The sequence below is a fragment of the Cervus canadensis genome, chromosome 20 (assembly GCF_019320065.1).
Source record: "Cervus canadensis isolate Bull #8, Minnesota chromosome 20, ASM1932006v1, whole genome shotgun sequence".
Lineage (NCBI taxonomy): Eukaryota > Metazoa > Chordata > Mammalia > Artiodactyla > Cervidae > Cervus > Cervus canadensis.
In genome coordinates, this window is record NC_057405.1 from 54,749,709 (window position 1) to 54,773,421 (window position 23,713).

At 39.8% G+C, this 23,713-nt stretch overlaps 1 pseudogene; it reads left to right on the top strand.

Moving 5' to 3' along the window:
• The first annotated feature begins 4,637 nt into the window (after nt 1-4,637).
• On the top strand, nt 4,638-4,731 carry LOC122422943 (annotated as a pseudogene).
• Nucleotides 4,732-23,713: the final 18,982 nt, after the last annotated feature.

Here is a 23,713-nt window from a genome sequence, read left to right on the forward strand (position 1 = left end):
ATGTTGCCCTTAGGGAGATGAACATTTGATTCTGAGTGACCTTAGGATCCACTTATTTGTCATCATGGAAACAATAAGGTAACAGCTTTCAAAATACCTGAACAATATAAACAAACAGTTACTTTGACTAATCTGGGATCTACTGCTCCCATGAAATCACCTCCAGGACATTTTCAGAAAGGTTTTTTTTTTAATCTCCTGACAGCATGAAAGACCTCGCCTGCAAACTGGTGTGTAAAAGGAAGCCATCGTTCACACTAATGGCCCCTTCAGCTTGCTCCTCTGCACCCTAAGCTGCCCTAGAGCTGAAATGTGAGGCATCTTAAACGCAGGGATGAGCCAGAGAATGTCACCGCCCTTGCTAGGCACTCCAAGTGCCTTCCTCCTAGCAGGTTTCCTTCACGTTTTCATCCAAGACTACTGTAATCACTAAAATAAAGCTCTTAGCTTTTTAGCACCTGAAAAGAGCTGACATACTTGGCCTCAAATGAGGAGGGTGTTGAAATCCCTTCTCCACCCCCCACACCAGCAATAACCATGTGCAGTGTACTAACACAATCCATCTTTTATTCCAAGTGTTGTTCTCAATTTGTTTTTTCTTCTCCCTGCCTCCCACCACGGGAGTAGGTACAAAATTTGAATCACGTTCAGAATCTGAACCAGCAGGGTAAGAGGCTCAACATTTTTATTTATCCACTACTATTTCCCAAGTCTGGAAAATTTCTAGTGTTCATGTATTTTCCCTGGAGAAAAAAAATTCTCCATAACCACAGACAGCTTTCATAATCAGTCCAAGGAAATGACAAGTTCTTCTCGGGAACAATTCCTTTTGCTTTCCGAAATCTGAGGTGAGAAATTTCCTTTGTTGTTCACCAAACCAAAAAATGGATGATGTCATTCTTATACCACGGGAACTAGTGCTATAAGTTCTACTAAGAGAGATATGTTCTCATTTCCAACATCGATTATCAAATTATGCACAGTCTTAGTGAGAAAAGAGAGAGCAAGAGTGAAAGCCACATTATAATTATGGATTACTCAGAACCATCTGCACGGCTCTCCCGGTATCTGCCTGGGATGGGTTCTAGAATGACCACAGATCCCAAAGTCTGAGGATGCTCAAGTCCCTGGTATAAAATGGTGTGCAGTACAGTGGGCCCTCTATGTTATTGGTTCCACATCCACCAAAATCAACAGAGGATTCCAACCATGGTTGGCTGAATCTGCAGATGTGGAATCCCCAGATACCGGACGCTATCTGTATTCCTATATTTCTCCCTTCTTTTATTTTCTTCTGCAAAGTGTTAATCCAGTATTTGGGGCTTATTGCTTTGTATTATTTCCCCTCAGCCGGAAGCTGCCACCTAGTTGTCTATCAAACTCCAGGAAATAGCGAGAAACAGGGAAGCCTGGCATGGTACAGTCCATGAGGTCGCGAAGAGTCGGATACGACTTAGCAGCCGAACAACCACGACAACAACAGTTATCTAAATTAGTCCAAACAAGAGCAATCTGACTGCTGAGAATAAAGGATCCACTTCTTCAACTGGTTTTGTAGCAGGGTTCAGATATACAGAAATATCATTGAAAATTGTCTATCAATCATTTGGTACAAGATCTGCTTAAAGGTCTTTGAATATTTTTTTAATTACATGAGACTTTTTAAAACTTAGAGGCATTATACAAATTTGATGCATGAAGCTGGGCACTCAAAGCTGGTGCTCTGGAACAACCCAGAGGGAAGAGTGGGGAGGGAGGAGGTTTCAGGTTGTGGGGACACATGTGCCCTCATGGGTGATTCATGTCGATGTATGGCAAAAACCACCACAATATTGTAAAGAAATTACCCTCTAATTAAAATTGATTAATTAAAAAAAAAACTTAGAGGCATTATAGTCCAGCTACACTGTCCTCTCTATATAAGGACCAAACTCTGGAGCTTATTTTTCTCAACACTGCACAATTAATTAAAAGCACAATGGAAACTGGAACCTACATTTTCTATTAACACATCTATCTTTGTTGTATGATTATAATGGTTGTCAAGAAATTAATATTTATAGAGTAGAATTTAAATGAGATTTTTATATTAAAAGAAACACTCAGCACTTATTTTCCATTTTTTAAAATCTTTTCATCAGTCCTACCACTTCCATACAGCCATTCAGATCTGTCTTCACCTTTGCTGCAGAGCAAGTAAATTTGGGAAAATAAAATGAACTGCAGTATGCTGAAGTGCTATTAGACTCAAGCAAAAAACTGAAAGGAAGGGTTATTGAATATTACATTAACCAGGAAGGCAGTAAAACATTAAAAATTATAGAGTCCTTGAGGAAAGAAAGTGAAAGTCGTTCAGTCATGTCCAACACTTTGCGACCCCATGGACTGAATTCTCCAGGCCAGAATACTGGAGTGTGTAGCCTATCCCTTCTCCAGGGGATCTTCTCGACCCAGGAATTGAACCAGGATCTCCTGCATTACAGGTGGATTCTTTACCAACTGAGCTTTCAGGGAAGCAGAGATTAACTCTCTATCACTTAAGTGTGGGCTGGGCCTTTAAACTTGCTTCCAAAGAGCAGAGTATGTACAGTGGAGCAGCCTACACGTCAACTCCCCCCACCCCCCGCCCAGTTATCAAGATGAACATTGTGTTGATAGCATGTACTCTTGATATGATGTAATAAGAATGGCCCTTCATCTCTGTGGTCCTCCTCCCAAAACTCATAACCTGTTTACCCATGAGAAAAACACAAGATAAACCCAAACTGAGGGAGATTCTACAAAATACTAAAACAATACTCTTCAAAACTCTCAAGATCATCAAAAACAAGAAAAATATTTGAGAAACTGTTACAGACCAGAGGAGGAGACGTGACAAACGTAACATGCAACATAAATAAAATCCTGGGACAGAAAAAAAAAGAGATTAGGAAAGAATTAGTAAAGTCTGAATAAAGCATGTAATTTTGTTAGTAATCTATCAATGTTTATTTCTTAGCTGTGACAAATGCACCACACTAATGTAAAATGTTACGACATGAAAAAAAAATGTGCTTAGGATATATGGGAACTTTCTGTACCATGGTTTCTAACTTTTTCCAAAAACTAAAGTTAAAAGCTTACTTGATTTTTTTTTAAGTATAGAGCAATCTTATGCCTTAGATACAGTTCTGAATAACAGATAAATGACCCCCCTAGAGTTTTCTTCATCTTGGTAGTATATCTTGTTTCATTCAGAATGAGACATAATGGAAAAATTCATATACTTCTGCATTCCATGAGTTGTAAGAATGATTAGATCACCTCATGTTCAACTGTGGAAACATCATCTTCAAAGTGGTAGAAGGAACTTCTGCTACTAAAGATGGTGAATTTTTTTTGTATCACACCATCCATCCTGATAAGAATAGCTAGCAATCATGGATATAATATTTTAAAAATATGTCTGAAGCCCACAGAAAGCATCAAAGATAACCAGAGAGAGAGAAGACAGGATACTGGAGAGAAGGGATATGTAAAGAAGTGAGCCTGACATTCAGAGCAGATTTTCTCTGGGCTTTTGTCAAGTTAACAGTAGCAACTGTGAAGTAGAAAAGCTTAGCAAAGCATTTTGCAGCCTCGTGGACATGGGGACAAAAAAAAATTGGAAGTTAGGGTGTTCCAAAGAAGAACCCACATAAATATCCAATAATTCCAGTTAAAATTACTGAAGGACTTCACTGTGAAATAAGGGCTAACCAGAAATAGACCAGCTCTCATAAATATTGAAACCCAGTCTTAAATCCCTGATTAGATTTAACTAACTAGCTTAACTACATGCCAGAGATAAAAAAAAAAAAAAAAATATATATATATATATATATATATTCTCTGTGAAAGAAGATAACAACGTCCAGAGCCTTAAATTATCACCACAGTTTTTCACACACTCTGAACAGCATTCAAGAAAGATTGTCAGAACACCCAGAAAATAAAATTTAAATAAGCCCAAATTAAGAGGGGAAAAAAAACACAAAATAGAATCATAGCCATAGGAGATCCATACATTTAACACAAATGGTAAAATGGATACTTTCAGAAGAGAATAAAATAAAATCCATAAGAAAGAATTAAATGGAAATTTTTGAACTAAAATAATAAAATAACTCAATAGAAGTTATAGAAACTTCTTACTGACTCTTATTGTCTCAAAAGTCTTATTGACTCAAAAGAAGTCAATAGATAGATTTAAGAGAGAAAATAAAGGATAGAAAATACAGAAAGGAGTACAAAAGATACATGAGACATGAATAAAAAATCTAACACACATGTAACTGGGTTCCCAGAAGGTAAAGAAAGAGAGAGTGAAACAGAAGTAAAGCAGAATAGCCAGGAATAATCCAAAACTGAAAAAAAAAACACATTAGTCTATAGATTCAAGGAGCCTCGAGCAGAATAAATAGAAAGAAAAATCACACCTAGCTGAATGCATCATAGTAAAACATCTGAAAAGCATAAAAACAAGCAGCCAGAAAGACACATTATCTCCAAAGGAACAATCATGAGGCTGATGATTGACTTAACAGAAATTATTAAAGCCCAAAGACAATGCAAGGGTACCTTCAGAAAACAAACATAAAAGAGGAAGACATAGTGGCTGTCTCATATCAGTGAGGGACAAAACAACTCCTTGTTTATCCCAGCTTGGCTTTTGCTCTGTGCCCATGCCTGGTTCATGCCCTGGACACATGGATTGAAAAAAAAAGAAAAGAAGAAAAAAAAAAAAAAAGAGGAAGACATAAGAGACATGGGTTCAGTCCCTGGGGTGTGAAGATCCCCTGGAGGAGGGCATGGCAATTCACTCCAGTATTCTTGCTTGGAAAATCCCATGGACAGAGGAGCCTGGCAGGCTACAGTCCATAGGGTCACAAATAGTTGGACATTACCAAAGTGACTTAGCACTCACGCACGCATCCAAAGACTTACATGTCAGTTAACGTGAAATTTCTAATGAGATAATTTTCCAGAAAGAAAGAATCTATTAAATTAACACAAGAAGAAAGAGAAAATCAAATAGCTCTTCTTGTATTAAAGAAACTGAATCTGTAATTTAAAAACTGTTGCCTTCACATATTCTTCCAAGCATTTGAGGAAATAACCATTACCTTTCCCCCAACAAGCAGTCAGATATGACTTAGCGACTGCACAACAAAAACCACCACTTTTTCATAAAATCTTTTGCAGAATAGAAAGGGAGAGAAAATATTCTTATCAGTTGTATAAGGCCAGCATAATCTTAATATAAAAATGGGAAAAGGGAATTCCCTGGTGATCCAGTGGATAGGACTCAGTGCTTTCCCTGCCATGGCTTGAGTTCAATCCCTGGCTGGGGAACTAAGATCCTGCAAGCAGTGTGGTATGACCAAAAAAAAAAAAATAGGGATAGTAACATTGCAAGAAAAGAAAATCACAGTCAATTTTCTCATAAACTGAACCCAGCAATGTAAAGAGGAACAAGGAAATTGAATTAAATAGATAAAGAAGCAGCATTTTAAAATTCAAGATTCATTCAATGTTGTAATATAAACAAGAACCCAGTACATTAGGAACAAAGAAGAATTTCTTTTATCTGAAAAAAGTTTGTCTAACAAAAAATTTATAGCAAAAATCATACTTAATAGTGAAATTTGTTGAAAGCTTTTCCTTGAGACTATAATAAAACAAGGTAATGAAACAAAGACACCAGCTATCACCACTTTTACTTAACATTTGTATTTGAGGTCCTTGACAGCTCAATAAGGAAAGAGAACAAATGAAATGAAAAATATAAGGATTGATGTACTTCTGCACTCATGTACAAATGTCCAAAAGAATCAACAGATAAACTATTAGGATTAGGAAATAAATTTTGCAAAGTCATTGGATAAAGTACCAACAAAATCAACTATCTTTCTAAATAAACAGTAGCAATTATATTAGCAAACAAAGAAATAAAACACTAGAAATAAATCTATCAAAAGATATCGAACGATAAGACATCTAGGTCAAAAACTATAAATAACTGAGGAAAGTTCTAAAAGCAACATACCATGTTAATGTGTTGGAAGACAATATTGTAAAGATGTTAATTCCACCTAAATAGATTGAGGAGTAGATGCAATTCTAATCAAATTCCAGTAGGGGTTTTTTGTTTGTTTTTCTCCAAATAGAAATTATTTCTGTACATTTTGTTACACAGAAATGTAAAGGACCAAGAATAGTCAAGACAATCTTGAAGAAGAATAAAGTGAAATAACCTACTCTATGAAATATCACAACTTAATATAAAGCTACAATAACTGCAAAAATTGGAGAACAAGCTGACTAGAGAAACAGGATAGGTAGTTTTGGAAGTCTGGGTGAGGATAGTGTCTGTGAATTCTTCATAGCTTCTGTTGGAGGTGGGAAACCTGGTTTTCTCTTGATAGATATTTCCATATGAAGGAACTAACATTCCGGACTTCTCTCCATCCCCTCAACTAACTCCTTTCCAAGCAGGAGGAGTGACTTGATCAGTGAGTTTGAGAGAAGTTGCTGAGCCAGCAGACTGTTCTCCCTGTGGGTGCCATCCTGCCTACAGGAAGCTCTGCTTGACAAAGCCAGGCTCCCTTAGCAAGCAGGCTTAGCTGAGGCTGTAAGCAGGGACCCAATACTGCAAATGAGTGTGTGAGGTGCTGGTAAGCAGGTTTTCCCAGGAAATTAAGAAAGAACTGCTGTGATTCAAAACTACGCTTCAAGAATGGAAGAATGAAAAAAAATTAAATGAGGGCTGGCTAAAATGCCTGGAAGGAGAAAATGAATCTAAGAAAGAGAGTGAAGTCTTTGAAGACCAGCTACATACAATGGACATATAAAAAAGAAACAAGAAGATGCACTCTGATCTTTGAAAGGAAATTCAAAACAAAATGAGATCTGAAATACTACTGAGGCCCAGTTATCTAACAGGGGAAGGAAAGCACAGTTTTGGAGGAGAGACTAGCAAATTCCCTTCATAGGAAACTACTGGAAAATATTCTCTTAAAGTCTCCGATAGTTTTTTATAAGAACACATGAGTGATGATCCTTTAAGTATTATGACATCTGGTCCAAGTGACTGGATATAGATTGGGCATATCTGAGTGGAAAAGGTCAGAAATATCAGAAAAAAAATATTTTTAAAAAGTATTGAGTAACTTTCAGGGCAATACAACTATTATAGATGAGTACATAGGTTTTGTCTGTACCCTAGGGAAATACTGCTGAAGAAAACTGTGGAATTAGGAACATAAGGGCAGCCATAGAAAGGACAAAATTAATTGGACCCAAGAATAGCAGATTGTCTCCAGACCTGGATAAGATATTGGTCTGGTGGGTGGGATCATCTAATCCAGGTAAACAAAATGTGTTTGAATAAGAAAGCTTTTGACAAACCCCAAATTCACTGATTTTTAATATCTTGCTACGGGAGATACCACAAAACATAATCTAGATAGTAAAGGAATGTGTGAGAAAAACAATGATCTGATCCATAAAGCATTTAAAAAATATTAGAGCACTCAGCAATCCCACTACTGGCAGAAACCCTGAGAAAACCACAATTCAAAAAGACACATGTACCCCAATGTTCATTGCAGCACTATTTACAATAGCCAAGACATGAAAGCAACCTAGATGTCCACTGACAGATGAATGGATAAAGAAAATCTGGTACATATATACAATGGAATATTAGCCATAGAAAGGAACAAATTTGAGTCAGTTGTAGTGAGGTGGATGAACACAGTCTGTTATACAGAGTGAAGTAAGTCAGAGAAAAACAAATATCATATATTAATGCATACATATGGAATCTAGAAAAACAGTACTGATGAACCTATTTACAGAAAAGAAATGGAGACACAGACGTAGAGAACAGACTTGTGGACACAGCAGGGGAAGGAGAAGCTAAGCCAAGTTGAGAAAATAGCATTGATGTATATACACTGCTGCTGCTAAGTCACTTCAGTCGTGTCCGACTCTGTGCGACCCCATAGATTGCAGCCCACCAGGCTCCGCCGTCCCTGGGATTCTCCAGGCAAGAACACTGGAGTGCGTTGCCATTTCCTTCTCCAGTATATACACTACCATGTGTTAAATAGATAACTAGCAGGAAGCTGCTATATAACACAGGGAGCCCAGCCTGGAGTTCTGTGATGACCTAGAGGGGTAGGATGGACTCTCCAGGGAGTCTCAAGAGGGAGGGGTTATATATATATTTATGACTAATTTGATTTGTTGTACAGCCAAAACCAATACAACATTGTAAAGCCATTATCCTCCAATTAAAGGGAAAAAAAGTATTAAAGCATACAGAGCTAGCCCCACCCGCATTAGGGAAAGGGACCAAATTAAAAAGCAGGTTAGAGAGATGTTAGTGACGATGGTGGTGTAAAGATTTCCAAAATTTCTGGACTCCACAAAAGCAATGCGAAAACTGGTAACAACTATCAGAATCACTTCTGTGGTTACTTTAGTCCTGTGATTTTTCTTATGTTATTGTACATGGAATTATTTTAATTTCATTTTCTGATTGTTACTAGAGTGTGTGTGTGTGAGCTCAGTTGTGTCTGACTCTTTGTGACCCCCATGGACTGTAGCCCACCAGGCTCCTCTGCCCATGAAATTTTCCAGGCAAGGATACTACAGCGGGTTGCCCTTTCCTCCTCCTTCCTCCTCCTCTTCCCAACCCAGGGATTGAACCTGAATGTTTTGTATCAGCAGGCAGATTCTTTACCACTGAGCCACCTAGGAAGCTCTTATTACTAGGGTATAGAAATACAGTTGATTTTTGTATATTGACTTTGCATCCTGAAACTTTGCTGAACTAATATATTCGTTCAAATATATATTTGATTTTTTGTAGATTTCTTTGGATATGTAGGATAATATCATTTGCACTAGTTCCTTCCTTTCAAATTTGGATTACTTTGTTTCTTTTGTCAAATAGTCCTAGCTAAAACCTCCAGTACAATATTAACTAGCAGTAGCAAAACAGACATCCTTTTCTTGTTTCTGATCTTGGGAGGAAAGCTTTCAGTCTTATACCATCATGTATAATGTTAGCTGTGGATAGATTGAGGAAGTTCCCTTCTATTACTAAGTTGTTGAATGTTTTCATTATGAAAGGTTGTTGCATGTTATCAAACATTTTTCTGTGTCTATTGAGATGATCATGTGGCTTTTGTCTTTTACTCTATTAAATACGGTATATTACATTGTTTGAACTAGTAATCAAAAAACTTTCTACAAATAAAAGACCAATGCCAGATGGCTACAATAGTGAATTCTTCTAAATGTTTAAAGAAGAATTATCATGAATTTGTCACAAATTCTCCCCCAAAACTAAAGAGGGACACTTCACAAATCATTCCATAAGGCTAGTATTACCTGATACTAAAGCTAGACATATCTTTTCTTATGATAAAGATATCACAAGAAAGGAAAACTACAGACGAAATCTTTCACAAATACAGATGCAAAAATCCTCAGCAAACTACTGGCAACTGAGCCCAGCAACATGTAAAAATGATTATGCACCGTGACCAAAGGAGATTTATCTAAGGACTGGGGAAAGCTGATTGGGCAACACATGAAAATCAATCAGTATACCTCTTAACAGAAAATTTCCCTCAATCAATTTTACTTTATGGGTCATGAAGTAACAGCTGGCATCAAAGAACAGGGATCATAGCAAGACTGAAAACTGGAAGAATTTTTTCCACTGAGTATCTGCCATGGCCTGTGGCAAAACTGAGTCCGGAGTTCTGGGAACATTGTTTTTTCTTGTTTGAAATAATTGCCCTAGGGCTGAGGATTTGCTTGTTTTCTAAATTTCATGGGTGTTGGCTATTGCTGTGACAATCTTGAATATCGTATTTAATTCTTTGGACTTTTAAAAAGGGCTGACACAAGAGAGCCGTTGTAGTGAATAAACATAGCCTCTGAGGCCATGAGGACTTTGGCTTCTGAAAAAGAAAAACCATTGAGTTCAAACTGAGCAGAATAAGATGTTGACGAGGATGGATTTGGGATTCAAATTTTTTGTTGTTTTAACTTCTTCGAACTCTAACTTTTTAGAGAATTCCATCTTTGGACTTGAAATTCTTCCTAAAAGATTTGTAGTGGTGGGAATTTCATAATTTGGGGCATCTCTATGTTGATGGCACTTTATTTTTGGAGTATCCTTACCTGGATAGTTAATCTTGTTGTAGAACCTCTCTACTGGATGTATGTGAGATGGAATAAAGAATAAGTTTATTCTTTTCTGCCTTAGGTTATTATAGTGATTGTCCATTGTAACTCATTTAAGAGACTTCTGAGTGGGAACAGATTACATGTTTTATCAGTTTGGGGCACTGTCATGGGAAGATGGAAGAAGCAATGCCCTGGGCACTGTCAGTGCCCTCTTCCTGGGGGTCCTCCCCTGAATCATCAGAGGCGTCACGGTAAAGCCCAAATGGTTAAGTGGGGATATTGGGTAGAGGTGTAAGGGTGCCAATATTTTCATAGGAAGGAATCTCTATGAGAGTGACACTGCTGGGTTTTGCCCTCGAGATTATCAAGTTTGAGGGGAGGAAATAAGCCAGATGCTAGGAAGCACACATTCTCTATTCCTTCATGTCTTGAATTTTATGGAGGTAGAAGCAGTTTCGTAAGCACGCTGGAAAGATAGGAGTTATGATTGAAGAGTGAGAATGCTGAATCAGTAACTTTGGAGCAAGGGCAGTATTGATCAAAGACTGGATCCAGGGTGTGTGGCAAAGAGTCACTGACAGGTGAGAAGAAAGGGATCACTGGAGGTTGAGGAGGACACAGTCCAAGCCAGAGTATGGAATGCACATCCACAAGCACTCCAGAGCCTGCAAAAGGTGGGGGTGCAAGGAAAGCCCAGGAACCTGCTAAGACACATCCCTGATGAAGGAGGCACGCCTGCGAGGTGGCAGACAACAGTGGAGGAGCAGTGAAGTGTGCAGCGGAGCACCGGCAGCTCAGTGGAGGAGGAGGTCTGCGTGGTAGTGAAACAAGGTGAGCTGGGAGCATCAGTGGGAACAAGGACAGTCCCTGACCTCACCTCCAGGCTCAGAGGTCTAGGCATGTGAGAGAAGGAAAGTGTCTAGGGGACAGGCTGCAGGGGAAGGGCAGAAACTTTCAGATGAGATTGCACACATAAATGGGTTTTGCAGGGAGAATGATAGTGGGGGACTAGATGGTGTTGGAGGAATTAAAGAGAGTAAAGTATGCCCAGAAGCAGATGGGGACTCTGAGCAAGAGAGCTGGGGGCTAAGGAGACTTATTCTTCCAGATACACAAAAAGTTTCAATACCTCCTTGGTAGAAAGGTAACTACCCAGAGTCATCTTTTTAAAAAAAGGATAAGATAAACAACAAGTTCCTGCTGTATCGCACGGAAAACCATATTCAATGCTTGTAGTAACCTACAACAGGTCTCTCTGCAAGAGACCCACATAAGGAAACCTTGTTTATTCAAGGCAATCCCGGGAGGGTGAGCACCCAAAAAAGAGGTCCTTTTCATTATAGGGGACTGGAATGCAAAAGTAGGAAGTCAAGAAACACCTGGAGTAACAGGCAAATTTGGCCTTGGAATACGGAATGACGCAGGGCAAAGGCTAATAGAGTTTTGCCAAGAGAACACACTGGTCATAGCAAACACCCTCTTCCAACAACACAAGAGAAAACTCTACACATGGACATCACCAGATGGCCAACACTGAAATCAGATTGATTATATTCTTTGCAGCCAAAGATGGAGAAGCTCTATGCAGTCAACAAAAACAAGACAGGGAGCTGACTGTGGCTCAGATCATGAACTCCTCATTGCCAAATTCAGACTTAAATTGAAGAAAGTAGGGAAAACCACTAGACCATTCAGATATGACCTAAATCAAATCCCTAACAATTTAAGGGACTAGATCTGATAGAGTGCCTGATGAACTATGGACAGAGGTTCATGACATTGTATAGGAGGCAGTGATCAACACCATCCCCAAGAAAACAAATGCAAAAAAATCAAAATGGCTCTCCGATGAGGCCTTACAAAGAGCTGTGAAAAGAAGGGAAGTGAAAAGCAAAGGAGAAAAGGAAAGATATACCCATTTGAATGCAGAGTTTCAAAGAATAGCAAGGAGAGATAAGAAAGCCTTCCTCAGTGATCAGTGCAGAGAAATAGTGGAAAACAATAGAATGGGAAAGACTAGAGATCTCTTCAAGAAAATTAGAGATACCAAGGGAACATTTCATGCAAAGATGGGCTCAATAAAGGACAGAAATGGTATGGACCTAACAGAAGCAGAAGATATTAAGAAGAGGTGGCAAGAATATACAGAAGAACTGTACAAAAAAGATCTTCATGACCCAGATAATCATGACGGTGTGATCACTCACCTAGAGCCAGACATCCTGGAATGTGGAGTCAAGTAAGCCTTAGGAAGCATCACTACAAAGCTAGTGGAGATGGTGGAATTCCAGTTGAGTTATTTCAAATCCTAAAAGATAATGCTGTGAAAGTGCTCCACTCAATATGCACACTTGGAAAACTCAGCAGTGGCCACAGGACTGGAAAATGTCAGTTTTCATTCCAATCCCAAAGAAAGGCAATGCCAAAGAATGCTCAAACTACTGCACTATTGCACTCATCTTACATGCTGCTGCTGCTGCTGCTGCTACTGCTAAGTCATTTCAGTTGTGTCCAACTCTGTGTGACCCCATAGACGGCAGCCCACCAGGCTCCACCATCCCCGGGCTTCTCCAGGCAAGAACACTGGAGTGGGTTGCCATTTCCTTCTCCAATGCATGAAAGTGAAAGTGAAGTCGCTCAGTCATGTCTGACTCTTCAAGACCCCATGGACTGCAGCCTACCAGGCTCCTCTGACCATGGGATTTTCCAGGCAAGAGTACTGGAGTGGGGTGCCATTGCCTTCTCCATCTCACATGCTAGTAAAGTAATATTCAAAATTCTCCAAGCTAAGCTTCAGCAATACGTGAACCATGAACTTCCAGATGTTCAGGCTCAATTTAAAAAAGGCAGAGGAACCAGAGATCAAATTGCCAACATCTGTTGGATCATCGAAAAAGCAAGAAAGTTCCAGAAAAACATCTACTTCTGCTTTATTGACTATGTCAAAGCCTTTGACTGTGTGGATCACAACAAACTGTGGAAAATTCTAAAAGAGATGGGAATACCAGATCACTTGACCTGCCTCCTGAGAAATCTGTATGCAGGTCAGGAAGCAACAGTTAGAACTGGACATGGAAAAACACACTGGTTCCAAATAGGAAAAGGAGTATGTCAAGGCTGTATATTGTCACCATGCTTATTTAACTTGTATGCAGAGTACATCATGAGAAATGCTAGACTGGATGAAGCACAAGCTGGAATCAAGATTGCCGGGAGAAACATCAATAACCTCTGATATTCAGATGACCCCACCCTCATGGCAGAAAATGAAGAACTAAAGAGCCTCTTGATGAAAGTGAGAGAGGAGAGTGAAAAATTTGGCTTAAAGGTCAACATTCAGAAAACAAATATCATGGCATCTGGTCCCACCACTTCATGGCAAATAGATGGGGAAAAAGTAGAACAGTGGCTGACTTTATTTTCTTGGGCTCCAAAATCACAGCAGATGGTGACTATAGCCATTAAATTAAAAGACGCTTACTCCTTGGCAGGAATGTTATGACCAACCTAGACAGCATATTAAAAAGCAGAGGCATTACTTTGCCAACAAAAGTCTGTCTAGTCAAGGCTACAGTTTTTCCAGTAGTCATGTATGGATGTAAGAGTTGGACTATAAAGAAAGCTGAGCACCAAAGAATTGATGCTTGAACTGTTGTGTTGGAGAAGACTCTTGAGAGCCCCTTGGACTGCAAGGAGATCCAACCAGTCCATCCTAAAGGAAATAAGTCCTGAATATTCATTGGAAGGACTGATATTGGAGCTGAAACTTCAATACTTTGGCCACGTGATGCAAAGAGCTGACTCATTGAAAAAGACCCTGATGCTGGGAAAGATTGAAGGCAGGGGGAGGAAGGGACGACGGAGGATGAGATGGTTGGATGGTATCACCGACTCAATGGACATGAGTTTGAGTAAACTCCGGGACTTGGTGATGGACAGGGAGGCCTGGCGACCATGGCCTGCAGTCCATGGGGTCACAAAGAGACACGACTGAGCTACTGAACTGAACTGAGAGGGTGAGCACCTTATTTTAAAGTCTTCTGGGGGAATAAAAAAAAAAAATGACATTCAAATACCCCATTTAGGAGCCTGGCTCCTTATTGAGAAATGATTCTATTCTGTATTTAACTCAATCCTGCCAAAATGTTCATTATGTGCAGTCTTAATAAACCTATCAGTGTAACAGTCTATATATTTGGTATACATTTTTGTATCACCCTACAGTTTCCATTTTTGTAATACCAATGATAATTTCTGCCATCCTTTCTCGCAAGTTTAATTTCCTCTTCACTGTATCTCTGGCTCAGTTTCCTACTTCCTTTGACCTGAGGGTTCAAGTGTTTAGTTGCTCAGTCATGTCCAACTCTGTGACCCCATGGACTATAACCCTCCAGACTCCTCTGTCCATGGAATTCTCCAGGCAAAGATACTGGAGTGGGTAGCCGTTCCCTTCTCCAGGAGATCTTCCCAACCCAGGGACTGAACCCTGGTCTCCCGCATTGCAGGCAGATTATTTATAGTCTAAGCCACCAGGGAGGGTTCAAGAGGTCAACCCAAAATGGACTTCTATAACATGTTGATGATGTCTGTACTTAATGTTTCTAAATTCAGCATGGTCTAGCCCCTTGGGATCTTGTTAGAAATTCTTGAGCCCATCTCAACTACTGAGTCAGAATTTGCCTTTTAACAAGATCCCAGGTAACTTGTTGCACTTAAAGTCTGAGAAGCACTGTTCTAGAGCAGTAGAAAATGTGAGTACCACCAACACCCCCAATCCTCTCAAAGGGCCTGGTGATTTGATCTCTTATGCTATTGATTTTTTTTTTCTCATGACCATGTTTCTAGCATAAATCAGTAATTAATCTGTTTAAAAAAAAATTAAACTGCAATATCTTAGGGTCTTTATTTTAACCCTTTAGAAAAGCTATTTCTTCAAGGTGTCATTCATCATTTATCACACAATGAAGTTCAACACATGCTACCTTGCATTGTTACTCATTAATGTTGATCCTTCACCCTCTAGATTATAAATCCCTGAAGGGCAGGGACTGGGTTTAATCTCTCTTTGCAGCTCCAAAGTAAGCATATATTCAGATTTTTATAAGCAGTTGTTAATGACTGTAAAAAGAAGGCATTTCCTCACATCTTTTGTCCTAAACAATTAGCCCAAAGATGCAAAAAGTTGGGGAGTCAATCGCACTTGTCAATTTCATTGTGAAAAACAAAACCAAAATTCTTGCTAAAATCAATTTAGATAAAAATCTGCCATTTCCTCTTGCCCTACCAATCCCATTATCCTGCCACAGTAACAGATAACATAGTCTGATCACATTTAAGATCAAGTTGTCCTAATAAGGATAAATGAAAAAAAAAAAAAAGACCAAGTTGTCACCACCTAGGGCTTCTTCAAATTGCTAGCAGATTAAATCCATGATTACTTTTTCCCCTAATAGTACACTTTTAAGGGTCATGCTTTTTCTAAATTTTACTATGTTTTCTATCAAACTGAAATTCTTAATCGGCAGCACTGCAATCTTAATCAGTACACTAAGAAATGCTATTGTTTTTACAGCCCTAATATATGAGTAATCAAGGTTGATTTTTTCATTTTTCAAAAGACAAACTCCCTTCTTCACTTTGGTTCCTCTTGCTACTGAACTGTTAGAGTAAAGAGCTGATGGTGCCAATTAAAAAAAAAAAAAGAGTAAAAGAGATCATATTTTTCTAAGGAATGTATCTACATGTATGGTACTGCCTTTTCAAGTCATCTCTTAGCAGCTTTCCACATTTAAAAAGGGCATTAATATTTTCTTCTACTTTCCCTCTATTTCTCTGTATTGTAGGTACAAGGGAGGGATTTTTTTTAAGTCTTCTTTCTGCCTGAAATCCTGTGTTACAGAGTCTTCCCTGGGAAAGGCTAGGTACAAAATGGGTTTTTTTAAGTGCTTTTCTGAACACTCCTACCAGTCTTCAAAGCTTATTTGTATTTCTTGATAATTTGCTCAGCTCTCCCGCTTTCTCCCCTTCCTTACTCCGTCCACCTAATACAGCCTTGAACACTTCTTTATTGATTGATTCATTGACTGGCTTTTACTCTTTCACAGGAGATAGTCTGTATCAATATAGGTAGTGTAAAATTGAGAGTTCAGTCAATCACATAGCTATTTAAAGCAAAAACCAATCATTGCCTCCAGCCTCCCTTTTCCTCCCACAATAAAACTCACCAACTCAGCAAATTGGGTGCTTTTAATATGAATACATACATAGTCACTACTCAGCCCTCCACCAAAGTATTTTGTTTAAACGTAGCCAAGATAGCACAGAGCTTTGTTAAACATACAGCCAGGGTATGTTTTCTCCATATCAGCACAGGATTTCAATTTATTGTATGTATTATATAATTCTAAAACATAATAAATTATGCTAGAGGTTATTTATTCATTTTCTTTTAAAACTGACCTCTTTTTATTCTTTTGCAGAATACAATGTAAAGAAGAGGCATCTTAATTTACATATATTGCAGACATATCAACAGGCTTTCTAAAAAGTATTAACCTGAGCTTTGTTTAAAATTAAAATTCTCCTGTGCACATAGATTCTATAACTGCATTAGATTTTACCAAAACTTTTTTTTACAATATTTGAATATATGCATGCACATGGATTTGGAAATAGAACAATAGTTTTATATTTATTTATAATCACCTCATCCCAAAAAGTATTTTAAATAGTATACAGAATAGCAAAGCCCACATCCACATACTTATAAGCACTTATATACACATATACAATGTGTGTGTGTATATACATACTATGTGTGTATATGTATGTATATACATATATGTATGTGTGTGTATACAATGTGTTTCATATAAAACACATATGAAACAGCCTAGGCACTATTGAGAATCAATTTTACAGCAAAGTTCAAGCTTTAGTTCCTGTTTAATAGTATGTGTTTCATTTAATTATAGAAAGCAGATATGTAAATATTGGGTTGCTAAAAAGTTCGGTCAGGTTTTTAACATCTTGTGTAAAAACATGAAATTTTTTGCCAATCCATTTTTATTATGTAAATTATAAGTTAAATTGTGTTAAGCTCCTTTGCTGGTTAGATTTGAACAAACAGAACTGCAAACTCTGATTTAGGACTGTAAGTAACCATATACTACATCATTAGTCATCTTCAAAGACTAGGAGGTCTTCACACCTTTCTCTCAGTTTCGCCTTGCCAGGACCAAAAAAGGATACTGTAAATGTCATGTTGTAAACGATAAATCACATTTTTATGGACTTGGAAGTTAATTTTGCTTAGAAGCATTTTTATGGACTTTGGAAGCTAAAGAATAAAAGCAACTTGGTTTGTGAGATCAAAAACGTTCCTTCCAGGGAGAAGCATTTGTTCTTTGTTCTGGGATATTTGCCACTGGTTTCAGTTTCCTCTTGGTATTTTTTACACTGCTAAGAGGTATAAACTGAAAACAAAATATATGTAATAAGATAACCTTTTACCCAGTCTCTCAATGGAAAGAGACATTTTGCTGTTGTTATGTATGGGAAACACTAAAACAATATTGGAAAGCCCTCTCCCCTAACCACTGCCCTTTCCTCCTTGCTGATGAGATGATGATTTTGCTTAGGTGTCCACACTCCTCTATGAAAGGCTGGCCCAGGCCCAAGTGGTGAACTTGTGTCTAGAGATGAATAATGAAATTAGGAGGGGCATGTGGCCTAGTGGGGCTTCCCTGGAGGCTCAGTGGTAAAGAATCTGCCTGCAATGCAGGAGATGTGGGTTTAATCCCTGGGCTGGGAAGATCTCCTGGAGAAGGAAATGGCAACCCACTCCAATATTCTTGCCTGGGAAATCCCATGGACAGAGGAGCCTGGCAGGCTACAGTCCTTGGGAATCGCAAAAGAGTCAGACATGATTTACCAATTAAACAGCAACAATAATGTGACCCAGGTCTGCTCAATAAGATCCCATTTCTGCCCATAGTTCTTGCTGGCCTTCAAAGGGACTGTGAAACCATAGTGGCTGTCTTGCTACCACAAGTGAAGCTGGGCCCCCTTGATCAAAGTGGTGGAACAGGAACGTGGCACCTGGATCTCTGCTGACACTATGGAGCCACTGGATTAACCAACTCTAAAACTGTCCCACTTCTGAATTTTTTCTATTATCTCAAATATCAATTACCAATCTTCTCAGCCAGTTTTGAATCAGGAGTTTTGCTTATGTACACCTGAAAATGAATACATCTCCTTTTATCTCACACTGCTATGACATGCATGTTCAGTCATGTCCAACTCTTTGTGACTCCAAGGAAGAAAGGTGAATACAGGATCTGAGCATGAGTGCCCCAGTCATGTATTAACTGTCTCTTTAGCCTCAATGTTCATTCACTTGTTCCACTGTCTGTTGCAGAATACTGAATTCCCTGGCATTTTGATGGGTACTAGGATACAGAGATTATTATTAACAAACCTCACCCTCATCGGCCAATGGAGGAGACGGATGTGAAACCCGAGGGGTACCTAAGTTAACCTGGGAGTGTCTCATTTGGCTGTGTTAAAGGAAATAGCTGAAGCTCCAACAGTTTGGCTACCTGATGTGAAGCACCAACTCATTAGAAAAGATCCTGATGCTGGGAAAGATTGAAGGCCATAGGAGAAGGGGGCGACAGAGGATGAGTTGGTTGGACGGCATCATCGATTCAATGGACATGAGTTGGAGCAAAGGGCAGGAGATAGTGAAGGATAAGGAAGTCTGGTGTGCTGCTGTCCATGGGGTTGCAAAGAGTTGGACACGAATGAACAATGGAACAAAAAGAAATAGACTATTCATGGAGGATTCCAGAAGGATTTTTTTCCCCAAGTTCTAAGATATTCTCCTTTAATTTATCCAAACATTTCATTCATGAAGTCATTCATTTCATAATAAGTCTAAGTGACATGATCCTTGAAATAAACAATCAACCTTACCCAGACACAAGCAATAAAGTGTTACTGAAGATGCAAGCCCATGTGCTTGACACACAGTGAAGCCATACAGCACTGAAACATCAGAGTTTGAAACCCAGAAAGGTTTACTGGGCCATGCAAGGAGATGGGTGGCTCATGCCTTAAAAACCCAACTCCCTGAAAGCTTTCAGCAAAGCCCTTTTCTAGGAAAGGTGAGGGAGGGACCTAGGTAGTTGTTGCAAACTTCTTGGTGTCAGAGCCATTATTCTTGAGGTCAGGTAATGCTGTTCCTGTAAATCGCCACCAAACAAATGTTATTCTCTGTCCTCACAAGAAAGGGCAAGGTCCCAAGGCACAACTTTCACCTTCTGAGGTCCTCTCAGTCCTAACAGGAGGGAGATCTCAGTTGGCAGCTTCCTCAGGGCCAGGTCCCCAGACCCTGTCCAACTGTCACAGCTGAGGGAGCCAGGCACCTGACCCAGCTGGCCCTCAGATTCTTCAGGCTGCTCAACGGGGTCGGGGTGAGGGTGCAGAGGGGAGGGGAGAATCAGATCCCGCAGACTGAGACCAGAGCTAACTAAGTCACGGGAACAGGGATGGGGGAGGTTTGCCCCTGCCTCAGGGCCACTGGGTAGCCCTGGTCAAGGCTCTGGAGTCCTGCTGGACACAGCACCCAGTCTATTTTCTGGGCCCCTCAGCTCACCCATGGCCCAAAGCTGAGTCAGCTGGAGGGCCTCTGGGAGAAGGCGGGGAGCTGTCTCTTTCCTCAGTCTCCACCTCAGGACCACCACTCCACCAACTGTTGGCTGAATGCCCCACTGATGCTCACTAATTGACTGTTGGTTTCCGGTGGATGCGGCCCACTGCTGCGCTGACCAGTGGCTGAGCAGGACCACCAACGGTCACTCACCGACAGTTTGTTGCTTGTGGGCGGGGCCCACAGCAGCACCAACCAATGGCCAAGCAGGGTCTGTTGTCTGTTAACAGGGTGCCTAGTAACGACTCACAGCGATGGTTGCAAGCTAAAGGACGCGCTTGCTGCACTGTTGTTACAAAAAGACCCTCCAAGAAGGGAACCGCTGGTGTGCACAAGGGCACAGAAGTAGGAGAGAACACAGCTGGAAGCGAAAAGTAACCTATTAGGTTGGTGCAAACGTAATTGCGGTTTCGGACCGACTGTAAATTTTAAATCATTATAACTAGGCTCAAATACATCTTTTAATCAAAATAGGAACCATTACAACCCACACATTTTTGCCGACAAGAAACGTCTGTTTATTCCTGTAGCATAAAAATCCATGCCTCGGGATTCGACGAACTCTTGGGAAGCACTTTCCCTGCAAAAAGTTTTTGAGATGCTTGAAGAAGCATCCATTGGCGAGAGATCAGGTGAATATGGTGGATGAGGCAAAACTTCGTAACCCAGAGGAACAGCATGAGCAAAGAAATGAAGTCCAGAAAGAATACAGGGAACAAGGGGCATAACTCACCATGTGTTTGCTCTTTGGTGACTCCCCTCCAGCATCTGACACTCAGGTGCCTCCGTAGCCCTTCTTGTAGCTTACCAACGTCTCTCCCCAGCAAGAACACAAATTCTGGGAGATCTGGGATGTGCCGTCTGATCTCTGCATTTCTTGCACACGCTCCCACACATGTGCATCATTAGCATTCAGCACCAACTTATGGAAAGAATGTGTTTGCCTATGTACTTCCATGAGGGCAATTCCAGGCACCTGGAACCAGGTGGGATGTGGGGATGCAATGGGGGATGAAATAAGAAATGGAGCTGCGGCCAGATCATGAACAACTCAAACCCCATCATTAAACAGTTTAAACTTTACAGAGCAAGTGGACGGTTTTCATCCTGAGACACCAACGGTAATTGTCTGACCAGATAAGAACCTATTATGAGGAACAGAGGCCTTTAAGATTAGGAAGGTGAGAGACAGTGTGAGGGGCAGAGGACTTGGCAGCAATTTAGTTGGTGCTAACCAAGTGTCAGGTATTGTGCTAAGCACTTTGTGGAAGCCTGTTATATCACTGGGCTTCCCAGGTAGGGCTCAGTGGTAAAGAATCTGCCTGCCAATGCAGAAGACCCAAGAGAAGCAGGTTCAGTCCCTTGGTTGGGAAGATCCCCTGGAGGAGGAAATGGCAAACTACTTTAGGATTCTTGCCTGGAAAATTCCAAGGACAGAGGAGCCTGGCGGGTTACAGTCCATAGGGTCACAAAGATTTGGACACGATTGCACGCATACTGTTTCACTAAATCTTCACGGCACTCTGAAGTAGGTACTATTATTCCCAGTCTGAAGATAATGCATCTGAGTCCACTGAGGATCTCTATATATCCCTGAGTTTAAGATTCCCTCCCAGCCACATCTGACTCTGAGAACAAAGCTTTATTTTGAGCAAACAAGTATAAGGTACCAGATAGAAAAAAATTCCAGCGCTGATCAAGAAGGAGCCTGGGGGTGGTCCTCTCAAGGGAAGCTGAGGCCCAAGACCAGGAGCACAGCAATGATTTAACCTTGTCATGAAAAGTTTTAACACCAGTTTTAAAAATATGCAGAGGTACATCATTTTGTTTGTTCATTTGTTTGTTTCATCCTTTTCAGGTGGTAGAAGAGCAGAGATATTTAAGAACTTTTGTCCTGGATTAAATTTTTCCATAAAATTTTCCATGTAAGGAATATTTAGAGGGACAGTTATTTTCTCCTTGAAGGCATGAATTTGTTCTTATTCATTATTATATTTATTTAACAATCCTTCACTCAGAGTTGAAGAGCTGTAATGTACTCTAAACCAACCTGAACCTCATCAGTTTAGGAATGATAGAAGGCATGGTGGCAAGATGATGGGCATCAAGTGACAGGCTCAGAATCATAAATGTTGTTTGTGGGTCATGATTTTCGGAAACACTTATAACGGGAAGTTTTTTGGTAACCAAAGAAAAGGAGGAAAAGCAAGTACGGAGTAGAAGAGACAAAGAGACCACAGATTTCACTCTGCAGGATATAGTGATATTTTCCCAGAAGCAGCCTCTTAAAGCCAGTTTCTATCAGGAGGCAAAATTGTAACTGATTACAAGTTAAAGTTTACTGTCATTGTCAAAAAAACCACAAGGCAAGCTTGGAAAAAAAGTGAAGATCCCTATTGCCTAGAATGAAAGCATGCATCCGTGACACCCAGGACAGACAATGGATGCCTCCGTACTTCTGGAGAAAACAAACCCCCAGGTGATTTTTTTTTTTTTTACGACCACTAGATTATAATAATATCCTAATGAATCAGTGAACCCAGAACACACTCATATCGTGTTCATGATTCTAAATCTGTTGCCTCTTTAGTTGTTTTCTTCATTTGGCTAAAGAGTCAGCAAAGGCTCAGAACACATTCTTTTCAAAGAGCCAGAATCAATTTCCTGATTCTTTTATTCTTTGTACAAGTATTTTTCCTAACCATATGTTAAACACAGCACTCAATACTAGTGTGCCCGGGGCGGGGGGCGTGTGATGATAAATGGCACATTCCAGAGACAAGGACTTCTAATGCTGCAGCAGAGGACACCTACACAACAAAGAACCACAACTTAAGTGCCACAGGAGAGAAACGAACATGCCCCTAGGAGTTCAGAAAACAGAAAAATCACTTCTGGCCAAAGTAATCGAGGACAGCTGCATACGGGAGGAACCAAACAAGTTCCTAAAACTAAAAATGCCGCCACCTTTGTCTTTCAGAAAGAGATTTCACCTAATGCCACATTCTTTGCTTTCCCTTCGTGGGCTCATTGTTTGACTGAGAGAAGAAATCCTGACCTGTCTCCTTCAGGATTGAGACACTTCTAAAATAAATACAACAGCAAACAAAAAATAGCTAACAACAGAATTCCTAGACATGTCTTCAAATTAGTGACAATAATTTTAACAAAGTAAGTGGTAAAGTTAGTGGCAAGTTGAGATGATTCACCCTTTCCTTCTCTGTGTTTTTCACTCATCCATACAAGAGAAGTTATCTTCAGCTAATCAGGCAACATGCATGCAACAAACAAATAATATAACACACAAACAACCTGGCAGTATTGGCTATAATGGCTAGGGGAGACCAAGGGAGGAGACATATTCCATCCCTGACCCCACCTCCAGATGTGAGGTATATCCCATTGTATTCTCCTCCTTTCCTCACCTTTCAGCAAAGACTAGGGTATAACCATGTTCTCATAACTAGAGCGTGACCCATGGGAATCACCTGGAAAGCTTTTCAATTACAAACGTATATAAATTTTGTCACATATATTTCACTACCTTGAAAAAAATAATGTATCTAAATGGACTTCCTTTTGAAAAGAAAGAAAAAAGAGAATGTTAAAAACAGTTCTAAATCTCCCACCATGTCTGAACCCATTCACTTCCCCAGACATAGATGCTCCTCTCAATTTGGGATGTAAGTAGCCTTTCTTCTATTTTTTTAATGAACAATATATGGTGTTTTCTCTGCTTTTGACTTATAGAAATGGTATCACATTATT